The 16,625-nt window shown below is 56.5% G+C and overlaps 1 long non-coding RNA gene across 1 annotated transcript; it reads right to left on the bottom strand.

Annotated features, from left to right (window-relative positions):
• Positions 1 to 12,826: 12,826 nt before the first annotated feature.
• LOC144314541 (uncharacterized) lies at positions 12,827 to 13,393 on the bottom strand. The gene is made up of 2 exons (XR_013380428.1): positions 13,075 to 13,393; positions 12,827 to 12,999 (listed from the first exon to the last, which is right to left on the bottom strand). It is a non-coding gene; the product is annotated as an uncharacterized LOC144314541 (long non-coding RNA).
• Positions 13,394 to 16,625: the final 3,232 nt, after the last annotated feature.

Here is a 16,625-nt window from a genome sequence, read left to right as displayed (position 1 = left end):
TCTGCGGTACTGCTCACTGGAAAGGGCCAGAATTGGCTGGTACCCCCATCAGTGGCAGCAGCCCCGTGACGGATTTAGTTTCCACCTGGGCATTTCCAGGCATCTTTGCCTCCTCCTCCTTCCTCAGTATCACCCACCTCCCTCTAAGCCCAGCCTGCAGAGACCTTGAGGACACCTCTGTCCCTGCCACACCTGGCTGCCCTGTGCCAGCTGCCCCAGCCTGGTGTGGCCACGGCTCTGGGAATGATGAGGAATGGAAAGAAGCAGGAAGGGCCTGGAAGGGTGCTCCGAGATGGGAATGCTGCAGCAGAAATGCACACTGGCTGCCTCTCGTGTCTCTTTGACAGGCCTGGCACCACGTTTTCCCAACTATCAAATGAAACGCATGCGTGCGCGCACACCCACCCACCCACCCACACACACACGTGCCTTTGTTGACTTTTTCCCTAAGGACAACGTGGATTTGTAAGGTTCCTTAGCCATCCCCAAATAAAGGAGAGAAGGCAGGACTGGCTTGAAAAGTGCATCATAGAGGTGCATCAGCTCACACTAAGAGCCAGGGCTTTGCTTCTGCGCAGCAAGGGGTGCCGGCCCATCCCCCAGAGGGGAAGCGCAAGGCAAGGGATGAGGCCACAGCCAGAGGCTCTCAGGGTGGAGGGAGAAGGGGAGGCTGCCCTGCCTATCTGGCCCAGGGATCCCAGAGTCACTTCTGAGCCCAAGCCCACTCCTCTCTGGGGTTTCCTGACCCAGAAAGGCCCTGAGAAGCCCTGAGAAGCCCCCTGCTTCATCACAACCCCCCTCAAAGTCGCATTAAGTCATTCCTGCCCTCAATTATCACTAAAGGTACCAAGTACCTGCTGTGTGACTGTCCTATACCAGGGACACAGCTGTGACCAAGGCAGCCACGACCCTGCCCTGTCACTGTGGAGCTCACTCTCTAACAGGGGAGACAGGAACAGGTACTACGCACACAGGTAAGGACACGCAGCGTCCGAAGGCTGCATGGCCCCTGGGGGCAGGGACAGGATGCAAAGGCCCAAGGTGGGGAAAACTGGGCAGAGTTGGAGGGGGTTGTGCACAGAGGGAGGCCACAGCCTCCCGCCCCTGACTTGCTAAGTCTCTGGGGACAGAGATGTCCCACTGCTTCCCAGTGAGCCTGGGTCCTCCCAGGTGGACGCTTACCTGTCTAGAGGCTGTGACCCCATTTCCAGTCCCTCAAACAGTTCCTTTCGCTGGCCCCGCCCACATGCTGGGATGGCCCCGCCCACAACTGGTGGCAGCCCCGCCCCACGTGGTGCTGGCCTCACCCACAGCCCCAGGGCTTGGGGCAGCCAGTGTGCTTCCTCCCAGACCGCTGCCCACTGACCTCTCCGTCCTCCCCTGCGGCCTGAGATCCCCTCAGGGCCCCCCACACTCCTTTGGGTCCCTGGGGACAGGCTTGTTTCCCACACTGTGTCCGAGAGTCCACTGGCTCTTCCCAGGCCCCTTGGGAGCAGTGTCCTGGTCTGGAAGAGCCTCCTGTGACAGGGCTGCCAGAGACTGGGGGGTGGGAAGCCCCGGACACTGCCTCCTGCCAAGCAGGCCCGGGAATGGAAGGAGCTTCACCCGTGAACCCACACGGTGGGTTCTGGACCCAGATTCTGAGGAGCAAATGTCCTGTCCTGAGCCTCCCAGTCCTCAGGTGAATGGCCCCTGCCCACCGTTCCTCTGGTCCCCATGGGGGACCTGGACAGGGACTGTGTAACTGGACTGTGGCCAGAGCACAGAAGCATGTTCTAGAAGCCCTGGTGGCCTGCAAATCACTGGGGGGGGCTGGGGACAGACACACCCAGGGAGTGTGGACCTCAGTCAAATGCATTCCCTCCCCCATCGTAGTCCTGATTCTGCCTCTGGTCCTGAGGGTGGACAGGCCAGCGGCCCTGAGGAAGCTTCGGAGGATGGGGGAATCTGATGCTGCTGCTGCAGACGTGCCCAGCACGGCAGTGACAATCAGTGTGCCAGGCCCTGTGCGTGCACCCCCACATTCTTGTCTCCTGGCACCCACACAACAGCCTCCGAGGCAGGGCTTCCACTTCAGATGAGGAAATCGAGACTCAGACAGGAGCTGTCTCTCGCCCGTCCCCAGTGTGGGTCCCTCTTGGCTCTGACGTTGCCTGAAACCTCCCAACTTCCCAGTTGGCACCACTTTATCTGTAAGATGTAAACTCTGCCCAAGCTCTGAGGGGGGGCATGGAAATGGCAACTGTCCCTTTTAGAGAAAGTGTGGGGAAGCAGGTGTCAGAGACGATGGAGTGCCGAGTCCTCCAAGGCCAACCTTGTCCGAGGTGCCCATTAGTGAACAGATGAGGCCCAGCTCACACGGGCTCAGGATACACTGAAAAAATTGCTACAGGGACAAGGGACTGAAGGGAGAATCCATCAGCCTGGAGCCGGGCAGGGCTGCCCACGATCTAGCAGCCGGGTTGGAGGGGCAAGGGGGCAGTGGGGAGAAGGGGGCGGGGGTGGAGGCGACAAGGCCTCCCGGCGCTCTTCCTAAGACAACACCTGCTGGGTTCAGAAGGTTTCCTGACTCGAGTTTGTCCCGAGGGATCCAATTCCAGGAATTCTTTCAAACTGCTGGCAATAAAAAATATCTCTCTTGTGAACTCGAAATGGTAAGAAGGTCAGTCTGGAGCTGTGGGGGCCTCCAGGCAGAGAGGAACTGCCCTAGGTTCAGGCCTAAGTGGATCTAAGGCACCTCAAATCCACTTTGGTATGATAATAATCATAGTAATAAATAGTAACAGCAAGCACTTACATAGTGGGCATATGTACGTGCCTGGAGCTGTTAAGTACTCTACACACCCGTTCACTTCTTTATTCATCGGCACAACCCGATGAAGCAGTCATCATTGCTCCAATTTCACAGAATGAGAAATTGAGGCACAGAGAGGTTGAGTAAGAGGCCACTGGTCACACACCTACTGAGTCCCAGAACCACATCCAGGCTTCAAAGCCTGGGTCCTTGACCACCTGAAACACAATGTACCTGCATGAAACAGTGAAGAGGACAAAGTGAGTGAATATAAATGACAGAGGGCTCGAGCAAAAGACGTAAGCAAGAGAATTATACAGCTAACTGGTCTTTTTATTTTTTTAAAGATTTTATTTATTTATTCATGAGAGACACAGAGAGAGGCAGAGACACAGGCAGAGGGAGAAGCAGGCTTCCTATGGGAAGCCCGATGTGGGACTCGATCCCAGGACCCCAGGATCACACTCTGAGCCGAAAGTGGACACTCAACCACTGAGCCACCCAGGCATCCCTAACTTGTCTTTTTAAAAAGCATTTCATAGTTCAGACATCAACAAATATTCGCTGAACATCCGCACAGTGTCAGGCCCTTTGCTGGGCACTGGATGCGCTGGAGGGACAGGGGACCAGATGGGAAGCTACCGCAACAAGCAAGCAAAGGGAGACCCAAGAAGGAGAACGGACGCACCAAGGCACACGGCAGGTGAGGGTAGGTGGGACAGTGCCACCTCCGCTCATTCCCTGCACAGAGCTGCCCGCTCCAGGCTGCTGGTCTCTGGCCAATCCAAACCAGTAAAAAACAAGCAAACAAAAATCCAGGAATACTCAATGCTGGTGAATGTGTGGTGAGACAGGCAGGTCATTTCATGTCTCTGAGCTTTGACTTGCTCGTCCATGAACTAGACATGACCACGTGGCCCTTCGTGTCTATTGGAGATGGAAATGAGGTGACAAAGGCGAAGCCCATGTACACAGCAGAGTCTCATCAATGGTGGTGATCACATTGCTATTGAAGTGCCAATGGTTATGATCCATCCATCTCCTCGGGTGCAGCAAGGCCCTAAGGGCAGGGACCAAGCTGGATTCAACATTGTATCCCCAGGGCACCATGGGACCTCGAGAAAGATCCTCATCATGCCGCCAGTGTATTCCACTAAATATGTGTCAACAGGCACGGTTCTAGATGTTGGAAATGCAGTGATAAACCAGACAGGCACAAATCCTTGCCCTTGAGGATCGAGACTGCTCTGGGCCTGGAACCTGGAGTTGAGTGGAAAATCTGAAAAGACGTGAGGATCCAGAATGTTGGAGCAGCGGGAGTTTGGAAGATGGAGCAGCGCTCTTCAGGTCCCATCCCGGAGGCCCGGGAGCCCTGCCTGAGTTCACTGGCAGCCAGCCATCGTGGACAGTTCCAGAGAACCCTCCCACTCCCCGCTGCAACAATGGTATTTCTCTTGGCTGCTGCAGCTTTCTCTGACCCACGGGAGCCTGCTGAGCCCGGGTACAGGGCCAGCCGGAGGGGAGGAATGTTTCATGCTTGCAGAGATGACCCTCAACCAATAAGGGGCAGATGAGGGCAGAGGCACGCCCCACACGGTTCCTCGGAGGGTCCCAGGAGTGGGGAGCACCATCGCCCACAGCAGCATCCGTGCCCCATGCACCTTTATCTGACCTTCCTCTCTCCCTGGCCCTGGGTTTCTCACCCTCACTAATGTGTCCTGAGGTCAACTCCCAAATAAACAACGAGCAACTCAAAATCTTGCTTCCAGGACTGTTTTGGAGGAGCCCAACTAAGACAGAGGCCATCTAAGTCCAACCCCGTCTTCGTGCTGCTGAGCAAGCAGGTCCAGAGAGGGCCAATGACCCGCCCACTTCACACCACCCACCCTGTGGACACCTGCTGTGGCCACCACCAGCACAGAGTCTGCAAAGCCAAACTGGACTCTGCCTTCCTGTCCCTGGACCACAAGAGAGGCATTTAAAAATTCTTCGGTTTCACAGTTAAAAGCTGCAGAGAACAGGTAGTGTGATGACTTTTACATAAGCGCGCTCAGCCACAAGCTCTCCAGCCCCATCACCCCCGCCGCCATGTGCCCTTAAACACAGCCTGCATTTGCTTCCAAATAGGGCGGCTCCTCGGCATATCAGCGTGGGCCGCTATGCTGCTCTGGAGAGCTGGAGAAAGACCATCGCTGCCTCCTCATCCTGCCCTCCTTTTCAGGGAATCTGGGGCATTTCACACATGCCTGGGCTTGGAGGGAACTCCAGGCTTTGTCAGGCCCCACGCCTGGGTCTAGGAGCAGAGGTATGACTTCCTGTGTCCTACAGGGTGCATGGGTGGTCAGGAGGTACAGTGATTCACCGAAGGTGCACAGTGAGGCCAGAGCAGAGGAAGGAGTTGAGTCACAGTCTCCTCCAGCTTCTGGCTTCACTGCTCGTACTGCTCCACCACACATTCAGAAGCCAGCACAAACACAAGTGCATGCCCACCTCAGGACCTTTGCACTTGCTGTTCTTTCTGTTCTTTTCGGCTAAAAACTTTTCTCTTTTTTTTAATGATGCAATCCTGGGATGCCTGGGTGACTCAGCCACTGAGCGTCTGCCTTCGGCTCAGAGTGTGATCCTGGGGTCCCGGGATCGAGTCCCACATTGGGCTCCCTGCATGGAGCCTGCTTTTCCCTCTGCCCATGTCTCTGCCTCTCTCTCTGTGTCTCTCATAAATAAACAAAATATTTTTAAAAATAAAATAATAAAATAAATGATGTGATCCTTTTCTCAGGTCCTGCCCAAAGGTCTTCTCATTAGGATAATGGAGGGTCAAGCAGGGCTGCCCTGAGAAGATGGCCCTGGGGTGGATCAAAAGCCTGGGAGTCACCTGTTGGAACACAGTGGGGGCAGCATGAGTGCTGATCAATGGTCTGGCCAAGATAATAATTAAATCCTAAAATCCTGTGATTCCGACTTGAAATCTTGTGATTTTAAGATTATATGAAGTGACAATCCTAAGCTTGAGGGGTCTGAGACTCCAGGATGTTAGGGCTGTTGAGTTGCTGAGGTGCTGGGATCCTCACACGTGAGCCTTTGCTGCTGGAGAAAGGGCTGTCCTCTCCGGCTGAGAGTGGGTTCCCCGCTTCCTGCCCACCTCCACCGGTGCTGTGTGCGCGGCCCTTTGTGGCGTGGAGAATGCCAACTTATTCTGCAGTTCCAGAGTCAGGCGCTTGCCTCATCTACATGTTCCAGTTTCCAGAATAAATATTAGAAGACAAGTCTGTGGAGATTTTCTGTGTGTACATGAGTTAATTCCTCCAGCCAGAGGCTGATCCAGACAAGGATTTTAACACGGGGATGCCAATCCCTCGCTCACCGCAAGGCAGGCTGGTGATGGGGCTGCCGCGAGCCCAGCAGAGGCAGAAGGGATGTGAGGGGCCTTTGTGTGCAGAGGCTTCGGGCAGGGGAGGCAGGGGGCGGGAGGGAGAGCATCCCCCAGCGGGTCTCGGCCACGTGGGCGCAGGTGGGGCCGCCCTCGCCGAGCACCTGGGCTCGCCCCTGGCCCCCTGGTCTGGGCTCTCGGGCCGGCGCAGTGGGAGCCTCCCCAGGGGGCTGGGAGGGGCAGGGCCGCGCCCCGGGTCGGACACTGCGCTGGGCACGAGGTGGGCTCCTGAGACGGACAGGGCTCCGGGGGCAGCTGTGTGACCTCCTGGCATTCAGTCTGCCCGCTGGGACCCAGGGTCCTGGCCACCTGCCGCCTGGTGGTGCCCGGGGCTGGAGGAAGCCCCCGGGCGGGGGGCACGGAAGGAGCATGGGTCCCAGCAAACACCCTCGTACCGCCCGCTGGGCACTTCACACAGGTGCGTCCTCGCCCCAACCCGGGAGGGGAACTGGCAAGACCCCTTCACAGATGAGGAGACTGAGGCACGGAGAGGCTGAGTATCTTGCCCAACAGCAGGTAGTCGCTCTAAAAGCCTGCAATCCGGTTTGAAAACCTTTACATCTTCCCCACAAGCCTCCTCGCCGGTGCCAGGAATGGGCCACACGCCGCACTGGCACCCTAGGATCCGGCCCTCGCTCCTCTGTCCGGACCGATGCTCGGGCTACAGGCAGGAAGCGGGACATGCAGGTGATGCCTCCAGCCGCGGCTCACCTGCGCTCTCCCTGGGACACCCTGCCCCTGCCGGTCGGTCCCGGGAACCCTACTCACACCTCAAGGCCCAGGCTCCGTGTTCGCTGTGCACAGCCCCACTCCACCCACCCCTGCACCCCCTGCTCCCCCTCTCGCTGTGCATGGGGGCTGCGGTGCAGGATCCGACCTCGGGACCTGCCGCCTCTCTGTGTGCTCCTCCCTCCTTCCAGCAACATCCACCGAGTTTGGCGCCTGCCAAGTGAGTCTTAACTTGGGAACTTGGGACGTTGGGACCTTGGTATTATTACCCCGTCTTAGGAAAACTCACAAAGGTCTTGTAATCTCCCAAGACCACAGGCCCTGCTAGCAGGTAGCGGTCTGGGGCCTCTGACCCCAGCAATCTGGAACCTCTGACCCCGCTCTGGGTCACCGGGCTCACCTGGCAGGTTAACAGAGCCGCTGGTCCATTCGGAGGCTGTAAGGTGCCCCCCACCCCCACCCGTGTCAGTCCCTGCTTCCCACAGCCCTGAGGGCGGGAGTCACACCTGTTCAGTCGCCCCCCGCCACTACCAGTTAGGGGTTCACTAACTCCCAGCAGATCCTAAGAGCGTTACTTGGGATTCACAAGAGATGCTCAGGCACCAGGTAATTAACTCAAAACAATAGGCGATAAACACGGACCCACTTTAATGTACTCCCCTGGCATCGTTCCAGTTCTCAAATCCTTCACGTTGAGACTCACCTGTGCTGGCGCCCAATTCGTATGGATTAGCAAACTGTTAAAAATTGGTAACAAGTTGAAAGTAATTGGCCACAGTGAGGGGTGAGTTTGACCCAGGCCAAGGCTCTGTGGCCCGAGCTTCATGAGCCCTGAATGGGGAGGACTCTGTAAAGGAAGCACCAGCCGCACAGACGCCTGGGTCACTGTCCTTCGAACGCTCTGACAGGGTCTGTTCAGGCCCCGTCCTGGTGCACCTGCATCGTGGCCACAGCCTCCCATCTTGCTGGCTCCAACCCGCCGGAAACCTGCCAGGGCTCCGACTCCCAAGACGGCCTCAGCCTGGCACCCACCCTCGTATCAGGCCGTACTGGCTGGGCCAGCCAGAGCAAACACCTGGCCTATTTGCAGAGCTGTCAGGTCCTGGAACTATGCCCCAGGCCCAGGGAGAGGCGCCTGGGGCACCTGGACCCTCCATATTAGCTATAGTCTCACTGCTCATAAGTTGGGGTCCCCTTCTCTCTTCATGCCCCTGGTGCCCTTTCCTTTGCCCCAAGGGGGGTAGAGTCTGGATGGTGCCTCTCTCCTGGTGCCAAGGGTGTCCCAATTTCAGTGCCAGGCATATCTGGGCTCATGGAGATAGAGGCTGTCTGTACAGCCACCAGAGACTTGCATCAGTCCGGGGAGCCAGTGTGGACCACTTGGGCCTGAAAATCACTCCTTTCCCTTCCCTGTCCCTCGATGTGACCCTCATTCCCCACATCAACATGGTCCGTGTATCATTTGCAAACCCCAAGATGCTAGGTGAGGGCAGGTCTGGACCGCACAGGCAGAGGCAGCAGAAAGGATGCTGGCCCGGGAGTCAAGGGCTGGGGAGCTAGTCCTGCTCTACCACAGGCCTCGGCAAGCCCTATCCTGGGCCTGGGCCTCGGCTCTTTCACAGGTGAGTGCGGGGCATGTAACCAGATGCCATCTTGGAACCTTACAATCTGGAGCATCTCCGAGGCAGGTGGGAGATGGTAATGAGCTCACTGGCACTACCGGTACCTCGGGGCCACTGCCGAGCGCTGGTGGAACTCACGGCTTACTGGCTCTGCGCTGGGCGCCTGTCATAGGGCCTGTGCAGAAGTATTCTTGGTCCCATGTTCCAGAGGCACAGAGAGGTCAAGTGTCCTGCAAGTTTGCACAGCCCCAACCATGAGGACAGCACAGCCCGTGCCTGTCCCACTCGGGGATTGTTCTGACACATTACGGGACACCAGCCCCTGAGCCCACTTCCCCTAAACTACTTAACTACTTTCCCCTTGTAGTTGAGCAGAGAAAAAAGGCTCACTGCTGATTTTCCCTGAAACTACAATTTGGCTGCTGGTTGCTCAGGACCCATCTTTATCTCAGTCTCAAATGCCTTTCATGTCATGTTGTTCTCCTTAGCAAGATCCGTCATGTGAACTTACACAAGGGAATACCCGAAACTAAATGGTCTGATTAAAATCAGGGCAGAGGGCCTGAGTAGACAATTTTCCAAAGAAGAAATCCAGACGGCCCACACACACATGCAGAGGTCCTCAACATCCCTCATCATCGGGGAAATGCAAATCAAAACCACAATGAGCTATCACCTCACCCCGTCAGAAACTCTAGAAACAACAAGTGTCCGCAAGGATGTGGTGAAAAAGGAATCTCGTACACTGTTGGTGGAGATGCAAACTGGTGCAGCCGCTGTGGGAAACCATATGGGGGGGGTCCCTCCAAAAATTAAAAATAGGACTACCCTACAATCCAGTAATTCCACTACTGAGAATTTATGCAAAGACTACAAAAACGCGAATTTGAAAAGACATATGCACCCCTCTGTTCATTGGGACATTATTTACAATTGCCAACACAGGAAAGCAACCCAAGTGTCCACCAACAGATGAATGGATAAAGAAGATGTGGTAAAAAAAAAAAAAAAAAAAAAGGAAGATGTGGTATATATCTACACTGGACTCTCACTCGGTCATGAAAAAGGATGAGATCTTGCCATTTGCAATGACATGGATGCATCTAGAGGGTGTTATGCTAAGTGAAATAAGTCAGGCAGAGAGAGACGAATACCATATGACTTCACTTGGTTGTAGAGTTTAAGAAACAAAACAATGAACAAACAAAAAAAGACACAGAGAAACAGACTCTCAGACACAGAGAATAAGTGGTGGTTCCCAGAAGGGAGACGGATGGGTGAAACAGGTAAAGGGATTAAGAGCTCACTTATTATAATGAGGGCTGAGAAATGTATATAATTACTGAATTATTATGTTGTACACCTGACGCTGATGTAATCCTCTATGTCAGTTATGCTTCAATTAAATAAAAGGTTTGAGAAGCGGCGAAGAATAAAGCAAAGTTTTTTTCCTTGAAAAAATAAAAGATTCACACTGTTAAGCATCCAGACTGTGGGGCCAGACAGGTAGCTCCCTGGGCTGAAGGCAGGCGCTCCACCACTGAGCCACCCAGGTGTCCCATAAATATACACATTTTTAAGAGGAATAAGAATGAGTGAATCCGGGATCCCTGGGTGGCGCAGCGGTTTAGCGCCTGCCTTTGGCCCAGGGCGCGATCCTGGAGACCCGGGATCGAATCCCACGTCGAGCTCCCGGTGCATGGAGCCTGCTTCTCCCTCTGCCTGTGTCTCTGCCTCTCTCTCTCTCACTGTGTGCCTATCATAAATAAATAAATAAAAAAGAATGAGTGAATCCTTCTATTAAAATGAAGTTAAGGGATGTCTGGGTGGCTCCACGGTTGAGCGTCTGCCTTTGGCTCAGGTCGTGATCCTGGGGTCCCAGGATCGAGTCCCACATCGGGCTCCCTGCTTGGAGCCTGCTTCTCCCTCTGACTGTGTCTCTGCTTCTCTCCCTCTGTGTGTCTCATGAATAAATAAATAAAATCTTTATAAAAAAAAAACAACAACAACGAAGTGAACAGTAATAGGAAAGAAAAGAATCCTTTCAAAGACAAGCTCCCGTCCTCTAAATGGACAACTCCAGAGTCCCTGCCTGCTGCAGCATTTCCCTGAGCGGACACAAAGACACCTTCAACTGCAATGTTGCTAAACAAAACTCTTCGTTTTCTCCCTTTTACTGGCTCCTCTTCCAGCTTCCCCAGCCCAGGACTCGGCCCCACCCCGCCCCCACGGACCCCAGCCCCTGGCAGGGCGACCCCTTGGCTACTCTCATCCTTTGCTCCCACATCCAGCCCATCAGCCAATGCGGAGCTTCTCCCTCCAAAATGCATGCCACTCTGACCTCGTCTCTGCCTCCTGCCCTCTGCCCTGCTCCAGCCCTGTCACCTGCTCTAGCCCCCCGGCCACCTGGCCCCCTGCCACCACCCCTGCCATTCCTCCCTCAGCCACTCCTCCCACGAATGGACAGGTAGGACCACACCACTCCTCTGCCTAAAACTCACCCACTGCCTCCCCCTAAACTTAAAACGACCCTCCAGCTCCTCAGTGCAGGGCCTGCACACCTGGCCCCCACGGGTCTCTCCATCCCCTCACCCCTGCTGTTCCTCCACCAGGGACTCCCTTCCCCTGCCTGGTCCCTTCTTATTCCCAGATGCCAACTTCAATGTCCCCTCCTCCAAGTCCTCTTGTCCCCCCAGGCCTGCACGGTGGGTCCCTTGTGTCCCCTTCCAGATCCTCGGTCCACGCCTGTCCCCTGGCTATGTGCTCTCGAGGGGCTGGCCAGAGGGACTGCATCAAGGGGGCCCTGCTCATCTCTGACTTGCAGGCATGTTTGGTCGACCGAGAGCCCCAGGAGATCAGCCGGGGTGTATACTTCCCGGTCCCCCCTCCCTCCATGCCTCCACTGCTGGCTCTGCCCCACACTGGAAGTTTCCGCTGCTGTCACAGGGCCCAGCTCCTCCAGCCAGCTCTGTCTCGGGTTCCAGTCACCACTCTTCCGCTGGCCCCATCAAGCCTAAGAGGACAGATGTGGCCTCTCTTCTGGGTTTTCTTCCTGTCTACACCCCCTTTATAAACAGGCTCCTTGGAACACTCTCCTCAAATAGCTGATTGTCTCCCGCTGGGCCCCTGGATGGTACACCACCATCCTCACCACCCTGTCCTATCTCCCCGCAGAACGTCTCACTGTCTGAAGGTATCACCTGTTCATTACCTGTGTCCCCTCACCAGAACAGAAGCCCCGTCGGACGCAGGGGCCTGTATCACGTCATGTGTCAGAGGAGTAGGGCAGGCAAGCTCGCACCTTCTAACACTGGGCTCAGACTCTCAGGAAAACCCAGCCAGTTCTGTGGCAGTTCCTTGTTAAATCACGCTGACTTTTAAGTGTCTTCACACGGCATTTCCCAAGCTGGGATCAGGTGACACTCACTTGGGAGGTGTTAGCAGTTGGCAACCTTACACCACGTGCCTGATTTTTCTCATTTCACCATGAGCCTGGGACCATCTCATCCCAGGATGTCCTGCCATCACATTCAAGCCTGTCCATGGGTCCCAGTCAGGACTGGGGAAACCCTCCTTCGCTGTCCCTTCCAGAGCCCGAGGGACCCCAGCGTGAGGCATTTACTCCATGGGCCTAATTTCACCCCCCTTCCCGCAAGCCCTCACCTCTGCCCCAAACTCCCCCTCCGTCATCTGCTCCAGGCTTGGGATTGCGGCCCAGCCAGCCCCAGGCATGGGATCCATGAGGCTCAGGCAGACAGAGCATCAGCCCTGGGTCAGGAGTTCAAATCCTGACCTCTGTTTGGTCACCCACTCACCACGTGACCTTGACCAGGCAGTCTTCCCACTCTGTGCCTCAGTTTCCCCAACTGCTCCTGTGGTTCCTTCTACGTGGGATTCCCTTCCCCATGAGCAGGTTGGACCGTCTGCCCTCCCGGCATGCTCCCCACCCGCTCTGGCCACGAGGTCCTGCCCGGGGTGGCACGGGTCCCTTTGGTGGTCAGCTCCCTCTGGGAGGTGAGAGGAGAGAGACACGTCAGCCCGGCCATGAGACATAATTACTCTGATCAGAAAGCAAAAGTCAGAGCGCCATGCTGGCCACCGCTGGCCTGACTGACTGCGGGATATTTTAGATCCCACAAGGACTTAACTGCCATAATGGGCAAGACGGAGCCCAGAGACCATATAGGCTTCGCCCCTCCTCCAAGATGCGGGTCTTAGGGCTAACTAAGCGCATGAGAAGGAGTGAAACCCTTCCTTGATGGTATCTTTAGGGATGTGACGTGATGACAGGAGAGAGGGTGCGGGAACGGGTATCGAGCATCACCGCCACCAGCATCATCATCGTCATGGCAATCGACACCCACAGCAGCTTGCCTCTGTCCTGAGGCCTGACCGGGGAACGATGCGCTTGACCTCCTAACAGCCTGTGAGGAAGGCGAGGTTATCACCACCTCCGCTTTCGGGGTGAGAACAAAGCTTCAGGAGGTTACATTACTCACCGAAAGCCACCAAGCTTATGAGTGACTCTAAAAAGACTATGACAGGACTGACCCCCCGCCTGAGCTTGTCCTGCTTGTTCTGGTGACGTGCTGACCCCAGCACAGCCTTCATTGTCTTCTTTAGATCACACAACCAAGGACAAGGGGCCAGCGGCCAATAGAGTCAGGGTCGAGGTGGGGGTCGTTGGCGTCACACCTGTCGCGTCTGGCACATCCGGGCAGCTGACCCAGATCAGGAGGGACAGTGCTTGAGGACTAGAGGTGGGGTCAGGGGAGGTCAGAGGTGAGCTACTGTCCCTTGCCCTGTACCCAGTCACAGAGGCAGGCCTGGACTCTGGATGATGTAACAAAGACCAAAAAGGTGGGCAGTGGGGCAGCCCGGGCGGCCCAGCGGTTTAGCGCTGCCTTCAGCCCAGGGTGTGATCCTGGAGACCCAAGATCGAGTCCCGTGTCGGGCTCCCTGCATGGAGCCTGCTTCTCCCTCTGCCTGTGTCTCTGTCTGTCTGTCTCTCTCTCTCTCTCGTTCATAAGTAAATAAAATCTTAAAAAAAAAAAAAAAAAAAAGGTGGGCAGTGGATGACTGGCTGGTCCTAGAACTGAAGAAAGGACCCAAGGAGGAGCAGCCAGGGCAGCTCCCGGGGGTAGGAGGAACGCGTGCCCAGTGTTCGGGCCATCCGGGCTGGGACGAGCCGCTCCCCACCACTGCCTGCCCTCCCATCCCTCCAGGGCAAGGGGAGCCTCTGGGCAAGATTCCGGGCCAGTCCCTGGCCGGGGGACAGGTGGGGCCACCTCCCTCATCACCCCCTTCAAGAGCTCCTGCCATGAGTCAGTCAGTTCGGCCAATGGAAAACCAGGACACCAGCTAGAAAAGAACATGGAACAGATGCCGAGTGGACAGAAGCACCTTCCACCGCCACCTTCCCTGGCTGGGCTGCAGCCGGCTCGGGGCAAGTGCTGTGCTGTCTAGGTGAGCGGGTTGGTCTGCCCCGGGATTAAGGGGCCACCTCCGTGGAGGACACCAGGCTCGGCAAATGGGGAAGGATCTGTGAGGGAGCTCCCAGGGACGAGCCTGGTGACAGTCCCTCCCCCGATCCCACCTCTAGTCCCCAAGCACTGGCCCTCCCGATGTGGGCCCTGCTGCCAGGAAGTGCCAGGTGACAGGTGTGATGCCAACAACCCCCACCTCAACCCCGATGCCTTTGGCAGCTGGGTCCTTGTCCTTGGTTGTTTGATCTAAAGGGGTCAGTGAGGGCTGAAGCTGGCCACACAGGTGGCCACAGGCAAAAACAATAATAATAATAATAATTAACCCATCGTCTTAACCACTGAGCACCAAATTCTGATGATGAAGAAAGAGGAGGGAGAGCGAGAGGTCTGTGTACGGGTTAAAGAAGGTAAAACGTGCCAAGTGCTCACACCAACCCCCCCCCCGGAGGCGCAGCATTCAGTGAGGGATCCATCAGCGTGGCACGGCCATGCCACTCGCACTGGTGCACGTCTAGATCACTTCCAGTCTGGAGTTTCTGCAAACAGAGCTGCTCTGAGCAGTCACGTTGGAGTCTGTGTAGCCATCCGCTTTCATTTGTCTTGAGGAAACTCCTAGGATGGGATCTGCTGCACCAGACAATAGGTGTGTTTTTAAGAAGCTGCCCAACAGTTTTCACAAGTGGTGGTACCACCGCACACTCTCCCCGGTAACAGCGGGAGCTCCATTTCCTCGGCGTCATTGCTGCCAGGGGGTGTGTTCAGTCTTTGGGGTCTTAGCCACTCTCATAGGTGTGCAATGGTATCTCCTTGTGGTTTTAATTTATATTTCTCTAATGACTAAGAAGATTGAGCATCTTTTATTTGCCATCTGTCGCAGCCAGCGAGTCCTAATCTCGCTCTCTGTGTTATCACCGGGGAAAACACGGTGCCCGGTACATGCAGGAGCCGGGTAAACATCTGGGAACAATAAAATAAATGGACCCAGGAAGCTCTCCCTCCTGATCCCCGCAGCTTTCTCCCCCTCCCCGGGAGCCCCTGAGCTAACTGGACCCGTGGGTGGAAGACCTACCCAGGAAACCTGCCATGTCCCCACAGCAGCACCAGTGTCTCTGCTCCTTTGACCTTTGGAGGAGGATGGCTGGGCTCAAGGAAGTGGCCTGCACTTCTGTGTGGCAGAAATAATAATAAGAATAAGAATAAGAATAGAAGCTGAGATTTTTACTAGTCCTGTGCTGGAGACATGCCCCCCATGAGAATGCTTACAGGGATGTGACCTCCCCCAGGGGGCGTCGAGCTAGGAAGAGCAAGATCTGGGTCCAGGACATGCTGACTCCCTGTTCAGCACTCCACACACTGTGTCTTAGACTCTCGGAAGGAGGGTGACAAGGGACTGCCAGGCATCTCCCAGCAAAGGAGGGATGCAGGGTCTCCCATGTTCAGCCAGGGAGCAGCTGCCTGAACCTAAGTCACTCAGGGGGGCTCCAGGGTGCCCAGAAGGGCTGGAGGCTCTGCAGAGCACACTGAGGGCGGGTCCCAGCAGGGTTGCTGGGTGCAGTGGTCGGATGTCATCCCCCACATTCCCCTTAAACACTGTGCATTCACAATTATGTTTAAATCCATTTATTCATCCATTGACCCAGGGAAGGTAGCAAAGATCAGACTCAAGTCCCCACTGCAAGAGCCTCGTCCTCCCGTGAAGGAGACCCACCTGGAAACAAAGGTGGAACCGCAGGGCTGTGGTCTTTGTAACCACTGCCCTGTTTTACACGGAGAAGAGGGGATCCCCGAGAAGTCTAGGGGTTTGCCCAAGGTCACCCAGCTTGGGGTGACAGACCAGGCCCAAACCCCAGGCTCCTCCCCCCACCCACCCTGCCCCATAGAGCACGGGAGGGGAGTTAGGGGAGGAAGAGGCCAGCGTGGGCTGGAGGCATCAGGGAGGGCTTCCTGGAGGAGGACAGACTCGAGGAGGAAAGCAAGCAGGGAGGACGGAGCAGCCCCTAGGCCTCTGCGTCTGGAACCCTCCGTGAGGAGGCTCAGGGTGTCTCTGGAGCAGGGGCCCCGGGACCCTCTCGAGCCGCTGGAGCTGTGTCTTGCGGGGGTGGGGGGCGGCTCCCAGGCAGGGGGAGGCGGGCAGGGCGGAGCGGGGGCTCCCGGGGACTCCTGGTCTCGGGGTCCTGTCCCAGGCGCCCCTGAATGGGCGAGGATGGCCGTGTCCGCGCCCGTCTGCGGCGAGGGGAGGCGGTCCCCCGGGTCAGCCCCGCGGGGGCGGCCCCCCGCCCCGGAGTGTGTGCTCACCGGGGACCCCCCTGCCCCGGCCCGCGGTTCCCCTGCAGATGCCCCAGGTGATGCCTGGGGTGGCGCATCCCCTGCGGTGAGCCCCCCTTCTGTCCAGGGTCGGGGTGTCAGTCCGTGTCCCTCCCTGCTCTGGGGACGCCCCTTCCCAGGGAGGAGTCTGCAGGGGTGGAGCAGCGCCCCCCACTCTGATAGGAGCAGGAAAACTCCTATCAGCGAGGCTGGGGGGAGGAGGGGGGAGGCTGGAGCTCTGGGGGGGGTGCATCTCCGGT

The sequence above is a fragment of the Canis aureus genome, chromosome 5 (assembly GCF_053574225.1).
Source record: "Canis aureus isolate CA01 chromosome 5, VMU_Caureus_v.1.0, whole genome shotgun sequence".
NCBI classification, from domain to species: domain Eukaryota; kingdom Metazoa; phylum Chordata; class Mammalia; order Carnivora; family Canidae; genus Canis; species Canis aureus.
The sequence above is the reverse complement of the archived record's forward strand: the minus strand, read 5'-3'. Positions and strand labels throughout refer to the sequence as shown.